The sequence below is a fragment of the Eschrichtius robustus genome, chromosome 1 (assembly GCF_028021215.1).
Source record: "Eschrichtius robustus isolate mEscRob2 chromosome 1, mEscRob2.pri, whole genome shotgun sequence".
NCBI lineage: Eukaryota > Metazoa > Chordata > Mammalia > Artiodactyla > Eschrichtiidae > Eschrichtius > Eschrichtius robustus.
The window spans coordinates 192,841,158-192,848,128 of NC_090824.1; the positions used below are offsets into that span (position 1 = coordinate 192,841,158).

General features: G+C 44.4%; 1 protein-coding gene across 1 annotated transcript in view; it reads right to left on the reverse strand.

Annotated features, from left to right (window-relative positions):
- The window catches only part of FRMD4A (FERM domain containing 4A), a 341,961-nt gene extending 337,857 nt beyond the window's left edge, over positions 1-4,104 (reverse strand). Inside the window, exon 1 of the transcript XR_011076055.1 lies at positions 3,527-4,104. The gene's annotated coding sequence lies outside the window, so the exon portion shown is untranslated. The remainder of the gene's footprint in view (positions 1-3,526) is intronic.
- Between the last annotated feature and the right edge of the window lie 2,867 nt (positions 4,105-6,971).

Consider the following 6,971-nt stretch of genomic DNA (forward strand, 5'->3'; position numbering starts at 1 on the left):
GAACCTATCTACGAAACAGAAACAGACACACAGACATAGAGGACAGACTTGTGGTTGCCAAGGGGTGGGGTGGGAGAGGGATGGATTGGGAGTTTGGGATTAGCAGACGCAAACTCTTATATAGAAAATGGATAAACAACAAGGTCCTACTGTACAGCACAGGGAACTATATTCAATACCCTGTGATAAACCATAATGGAAAAGAACATGGAAAAAATATATATTTTTTATATAAAAAGTTATATATATAAAAATATATAACTGAGTCACTTTGCTGTACAGTAGAAATTAACACAACACTGTAAATCAACTATACTTCAATAAAATAAATTTTAAAAATATGCCCATCATTAATGATTACCTTCTTTCTGCACGCCATGTATCATGGTAGGGCCTTACATACATCACCTCTAATCCTTAATAACCGTCCTCAAGGATAGATAGTGCAGATGAATAAACCAGGCTGAGAAAGACCGAGTCACTGCCAAAGTCACACAATTAGTAGGTAGTGAGGCTCTTGTTTCTTGGGACAGTGTGGCTGCAAGCCCCACCCTTTCCACCCCACTTGGCTGCCTCCTGTTGCACCTGAATCACCTTCATTACTTATTTTGGAGCTGGATTAGAGCCCTATTGTATTGACTTATAACAGTTTCATTTATATAAACCTCAGATCTCCTATCTCCAAACATGGCATCTTAGATTTCTTTTTCTGCCCTGCCTAGGATGGTGATGGGTTGGTTGATGGTTGTCTGTGAACACATATGAACAAGAACCAGGCTTGGTCAACCAGCCTGAGTATTTTGTAATCAGGATTTGACGGCTGTCTAAGTAGCAGAGTTAGAAAGGTGCATTTCTGTGTTTTCAACTCATCTTCCAGGCAGTTGGAAAACAGAAGCCATCTTTTAACTCTGGACACGTAAGGGCCCATGACTGTCAGTGCGCTAGGTCATGAGTTCTTCTCTTTGGCTGTCAGCATCTCTGCCTTTGGTAAGTTTCCTTTCCTGTGAAGTGCTCGTGGCAGGTTGGCTATACCCATTTCTCAGGGCCAGGCTGCAATGTCGAAGCTCCCTCAGGGAGCAAAGGTGATGAAACACTGGCCCCAACGGCACGGATGTAAGATACCAGGTCCCCAGACTGAGGTCCTGCTCTGTCCTTGACTGCATGTCCCCGGACAGAAGATTAAACCTCCACATGCCTTGGTTTCCCTGTTCATACAGGACAAGGGTAATAATCCCCATTCTCTGTGCCTCATTAGCAGCTCACGATCGTAAAGGGAGGTAACAGATAAGAGAGTGCATTGGGGCAAAGGTGTTATAGAAATGCGAGGTCTCACCATCATTAAATATCATGAGACCATAGAAATCACTCGGATGTCTGGCACACTCTAGACTGCAGATGTAACCGAGAAAGCTGTTGCTGCTTTTAATTCAGGGAGTCCCGAGAAAAGAATGCTGTTTGTCAGTGTCTGCCCTGAAAGCAGATGCCATTTCTCACCTTTCCTGCCCCCCCTTTTATATAAATAGATGACTCTGATTGTGAAAGTTGTCATAAAACCAGCGATGGCATAAAATATCCAATTGAAATCGACATGACGTCATATGTTCCAATTAGTCTCACTCTTCCCCATGGTGGAGGGTGAGAGGGTAGCCTTGTAGGAACGCAAGGGGGCTCTTCTTGTGAGTGATGGTGTCTCAGCCCCACCACTTCACAGCTGGCAATGAAGATTAACAGGACATCTGATGCTCCAGTGATGGACACGCTTCTCTTAAGGGCCTAGAAGTTTTCAGATCAGACTCCTAAGACACTGGTGTGTGCCCAAGGACAGGACATAGGTCTGTATCTTGAATGTCGGTATACACCAGCACATACAACAATAGACAGGTTTTGTATCTGACCCTGTGTTCATATATTGCCAGTTTTTCTTAAACGAATAACAGAAATGGTACGTGACTATATCTGGATTTATGAAACATACATGATTTATTAAACATCCATCTGGAGATTCTAATGGCTAAATAGGTTACTCTGGATTATTTGTGCAAATGTGCAGGATAATTCTCTCCTTAGTTTTGTCATGTGGTACAACTCGAGTACGGGCAACTCACATTTCCAAGGGAGTTTTTGTGAACTGAACATATTATATAAACTTAGTTACCATACAGGAAAAAAAATTTCACCGGAACCTAAAATCACATTCAAGATAAGCTACATTTGTTAATATAATGATCAATTTGCAAATTTTGCTCTAACAGTTGGTCCTATACTGTAAAACTCTTGGTATAAAAGGGAGCACGCATTAGGCCCTGAATACATTTAAGTTGATGACCCTGATATGGAGCCCAAGAAATATGTCTCAAAAGAAAGACCTACACACAGCCAGAATAGGAAGAGAAGTTTTTTCCATTACTACTCAAATGGCAGAATAAAATGTAACTCATCAAAAGTCAGGAAATCAACCCCACCTGGAAATCTCGATAGCCCCTCGTAGTTTTAAAGCTTGACTCATGTTTTCCTTAAATTTAAAAATCACCGAGTAGTCAGTATACAAACCAGAAAAAGTCACTTGAATTAAATGCTGTTCCCCTTTATAAGACGCGGCAGGTCGCTTATCTATCACGACAGCGGTTTGTGATCCTCTTTGCCTTATTGATTTTAGATTACACCTTCACCTAAAATGTCTAAGTAGACATCCGCAGCCCGCAGAGGGATCTGCCATTATGCAAACAGGGGCTTTGGGGGTTTCTGAGACCCGCAAACCATTCCACCCCTGCGTGGGTACAGGCGCTGTCCCCACGTGAATGAGCCCAACGTCCTGAGGACGACCAGATTTGCATTAACTACCGTCATCCCCCAAACTACATCAGTCACTCCAGAGAAGGACAAATCCCTGTTATTGTTTTACAGCATCTTCTCTGCCAGGTGCTACCGTAAAGTAAGCATGTTTTCAGAAAACTAACAGAGAGCCACAATCCATAATGGTAAAAAACCCCAAATGATCGCAAGGTATTTGAAACAGTACAACCACAACTAAACAACAGAGGGGATTTTAATCAACCAGGTGCATCATTTAAACCCTCAAAGCGTCACAGCTCCTTATCATTGCCTCCTTTGAAGACACTGTCACCCAGCAGAGGAAAGGAAATTTGCAGCCCTGCTGCACCAATGAATCTGTCTCACTGAACAGAGAGGAAAACAGGTTTTGCAGCCCGAAGCTCTTCTCCACGGGCACTCTCATCGTCCATGCTCTTTCCAGAGGGCAGTCTCTACCCCAATCTTTTCTCTTATGTTTCATCTCTAACAGCCCCAACCCCCATGCACAGCCGACCAACATTCGTTTCAAATTTCTCATCATTATCTACAAAGAAAAAAAATTACATATGCCATAGTATTCCCCAGTCGCAGGAATTTGAATTTTTCAGGAAAACATGACTACCAGAAGGGAAGCTATGTACAACGAAAAGAAACCTCTCCCTTTCTCTGGAGCAATTGCTCGGGTGAAGAACAAACAGCCCGCCACGTCGCTTACCCTCTCCACGCTGCGTCTTCTCAGAGATCCATACGGAATTTTCAGTAAAAGTCTCTGGGATCTATTCGGAGCCACTGCAGCCTGAACCACCATGGTGTAGAGCCGTGTGTGTGTGTGTCTGTGTGTGTGTGTGTGTGTGTGTGTGTGTTCTCAGCCAAGGGAGAGACGGAGGCGTCCTCAAAACTGGGAAACTCCTGGAGGTTTCCCAAATATCAAATAACTGAAAGAGTTTTTTTCTTCCGACCTATGAGCCAAGATGTGGTGTGTCAGGAGGTGGGGGGATGGGGAAGAAGAAAAAGAGCCCAAGTTCTGCAACTTCAGCGCGTCTCCCGCAGCTCAGCCCAGCCCCCTCCTGTCTGCCCCTGCCTGTCAGTCAGTCCCTCGGCGAGTCTGCATGTCCTAGGGGTGGGCAAATGACGCTTCTGGGGAGAGTGATCCAGAAATGTCAACTTTGCTTCTCGTGGCTGCAGACGGTAACCAGGTCAGTTGTCTAATCGAAGCCCTATCAGACGTAGTATTCATCCCATCACGTGACTCCAAAGCCCCTTGGCCATACAGTAGGTCACATGCTCACCTTAAAAGGACTATTTGGAATATCACCATCTGGTGTGGAGATTAATGTGCAATCCTGCATTCTGATTTCACTCTCTTCTGGACACAGGAAAAATATTTGAAGGGCAGTGACATAACACAGTGGGGACTTGGTGGGGAAACGCCCTTCACAGTCATAAATTATAAGTATGACCCTGAGCATCAGACAGGCATATTTTTTCCTTCCTGCTTTCCAACGGGTAGAAAATAAATGCAGGCATACAGCTAATTATATATGTGAATGGCGTCGACAAAGAGGAAGTGTGAAGGAAGAAAGGAGAAAATGTTTGTATCCCATGGTTCAGATGAATCACATCAAATATACCAGACAGACTCGCATTTGGCATCTCCTCATTTAAATGTTTGTGTTACAGAGCATTGATTTTTATGTGTGCCAATAAACATGAAGAAATTATGTTTGATTTTACAAGGCTCTGAAAAGGACTGTCTATGCTCAGATTTACCCATCACATTTGTCTATTCTTCTCTAATCAGATGGTGTAATTCCACATCGAACAAGCTTCTCAGACTGCTGGTACACATGCTCTAAAAATTTAAGTGTCCTGTAATATTTTGTTTCTGATATATCGTTCATTTGTGCAACTGCCTCCATCTCTACTCCTTCCTAAATCTGCTTATTTCTATAGCAGAGAAAATTACTCAAAAGAATAAACAAGTAAGGGGCTTCCAGAGTTGGAGGTATTTTAGTTTCTTTCTTTTTAACGTGTTTCTGCCTCCGCTGCTTCACTCTGTTCTGGGGTTTTATGAAAGGGATGCCATTTCCTTTGTAAAAAAATCCCATGCTTTTGGGTGTTTGCCTAATATCACTCTTATGCTTTGGGAACCAGCTTTTATTTATTCTCTACAGACCCGTTTATTGAAAACGACGGAAAAGAAAGTTCTGTTTATTCTAAGAGTCTGATGGGAAGTGGGCGTTGGGGGGGGGCAGAGGGAAAAAAGTGGAATTCTACGCTGCTCGAAAATGAATCAGGAAAAAGACTCTTAGAAGCGGGGTGCTCCTTGCGGTGGGGTGGGAGGGATGGAGACGTGGGTCTGGGCACCCAACTCAGACACACATTAAGAGGCAGTTAAAGAAAGCATCAAGTTGATGTGGGAAATTCCAAATATACAACAATCGGGCTTTGTTCGTAATGGGTTCCATATGTGCCGTTGAGAGTTGTGAAAGGGTGAGAGGGAAGGGGGGAGACAGGGGAAGATGGAAATTTCTCCTGCATGACCTGCAGAGAGTCTTTGGCGAGGTGGCTTAGGCTTACAGACCCTTCTTCCTCTTTCTCACTTCCTTTCTGCACTGCCCCGTGGAAATACATCTGGAATGCTACCCAAAAGCTTGGCTAGATCGATAGACTCTCTTTCCTTTATAAAACCCTGTTTGATTCCATAACAGTTTTGAACAAAGGATAGGCACATTTTCTAAACCCTTATCTGTCCAAAGCTCTGGGATTCTGTTTGCAAGTGCAGTTCGAGAGGGGGCCATGGGTCAGATCAACTGAGAAGTCACCGTCTCTTTCCTGACCCAGGCCAGGGCAAAGCCCCTGGGAGCTGGATTTATTTATATTTGACTAAATGCAACTTCCTGTTTCCCAGGGGTATTAATGAGTGTTTCGCTGAAGAGCTCAAGGCTTCGTGGCATAGTTCAGATCAGAAGGGACACTTTGATGAACTAAGTGCAAATAAAACAAAAACATATGCCTTTGATTAAAGTTAAAATACATATAGAAGAGAATGTTAATGGAAACAAAAATAACCGTTGGCCAGACTCCCACACATTTGAGCCCCACTCATTCTACCCCCATTCCCTACCCTGGGGGTGTGGAGAGCAGGGTCATTTCTCATGTCAGCACTGGCGCCTCCTCCCAGCTAATAGAGAGCCCTCCCCAGTCCCCATGGAGTAGGTGGACACCTCCCCAGAGAGGCGTGAAGACTCTCAAAGTTCAGCTTGTGCAAAATGATCTTTCTGACGGTCTTGCTGTGGGTGTTTGAGATTTACACATTTTAAATTGATTATTGAGTCTAAACTATTTATTTCCAGGAGACCATTGTTACACTGTTACAATACAAATATGTTTCTTGGGAGGGGATATGCACTCATACCTTAGCGGATATGACCACGTTAGGAGAGGCAAGGGTAACTTAGGCTTACTGAGTACCCAGCAGTTGCCAGGCAACATGCTGGAAGGTCACCAAGGGCTAACTCCATGGCGGAATTAAGTTCCATTAGCCATGTTTTACAGGTGATGAAACTGGGGCCCAGAGACGGTTAATAAGTTGACCAAGGTAGCACAGTTAGAACTGCCAGAGCTAAGATGGAAACCAAAGTCAATCTGGGTGACTTCAGGGCCTGACTTGGTCCCTTATACTCTCACCTGCCACTGAGGACTTTATCAGATTACAGCACTTTGGAAATGTAGAAAGGAGATGTATCCATGGGGCCCATCAGGGAAATGGAAAGACCACTGTCTTTGAAAAAGAGAGAATTTCAATCCAGAAAATGGCGATATATTGAGCAGTGCTAGAGTCTCTGGAACCGCTGCTTTGGCGTCCCTTGGAGCTAAGCCTTTGGAATGGAGTGCAGCCAGCCCTCCCCATCCGTGGGTTCCGCGTCCATAGATTCAACCAACCATGGATATAGGTTTTGATCCGTTGCTGGGTGAACCTGCAGATGTGGAACCTGCAGATACGGAGGGCCAACTATCAGGGACTTGAGCTTCCCCAGGTGTTGGCATCCGCATGGGTCCTGGAACCAAGCCCCTGCGGATAGCAGCGAGGGACTGTATTACTTAGAGAGAGCATGGTTTTACCAGGGTGGCGGATGACACGGTTCCCTGTGCATCAA